Source organism: Pholcus phalangioides, unplaced genomic scaffold (assembly GCF_987345545.1).
Source record: "Pholcus phalangioides strain wild (caught in Gottingen) unplaced genomic scaffold, Ppha-v1.0 ptg000015l_1, whole genome shotgun sequence".
NCBI classification, from domain to species: Eukaryota; Metazoa; Arthropoda; class Arachnida; order Araneae; family Pholcidae; genus Pholcus; species Pholcus phalangioides.
The window spans coordinates 7,147,991-7,148,605 of NW_028301608.1; positions in this window are offsets into that span (position 1 = coordinate 7,147,991).

Consider the following 615-nt stretch of genomic DNA (forward strand, 5'->3'; position numbering starts at 1 on the left):
TAAAAATAATTGTTTGTGTATAATCTAAGGCATGAGCGAGCTTAAGCATGCTTAGCAATTCTTAAATTGGATCCAAGGTTATTTAAAAATAGTGTTTGAACTGATAGATGTTGGTAACATTTCTTAAATGACTATTTCAGTAAAAAAAGTTTCACCTTTACAAAAAATGAATCTTCAGAGATTTTTTTTATGAAATATACAACTTTTACAAATTTTTTTAAGCAGCTTAGTGGTTCATGTGTTTCCCGCCTATGATATGATATTGCTGCTAAAATGGATGTCGGAGTTGTATATACAGCATTTCTAAAATAAACCTGAAAATTATATAGAAAGGAATATTATCAAATAGTTTCCATCAAGTATTTTTTTTCTCGAGATAATTATATGTTTGAAACATTTTACCTTTTATTCATTGTGGATAGGAATATGTTACAAAACCGGTTTTCAAATACATTTTATATTAGTATGGTTGTGTTCACAACTATGTTTTTTGCAAAAGTTGATGCACTGTTTATCTGTTTTCTTTTAAAAAAAAATCATTTATTGAAAACTTTCTGAAGAAATTTAAGGGGCTTTTAATTTTTTTTAAGTATTAGTTACAGTAGTTCAATTAAC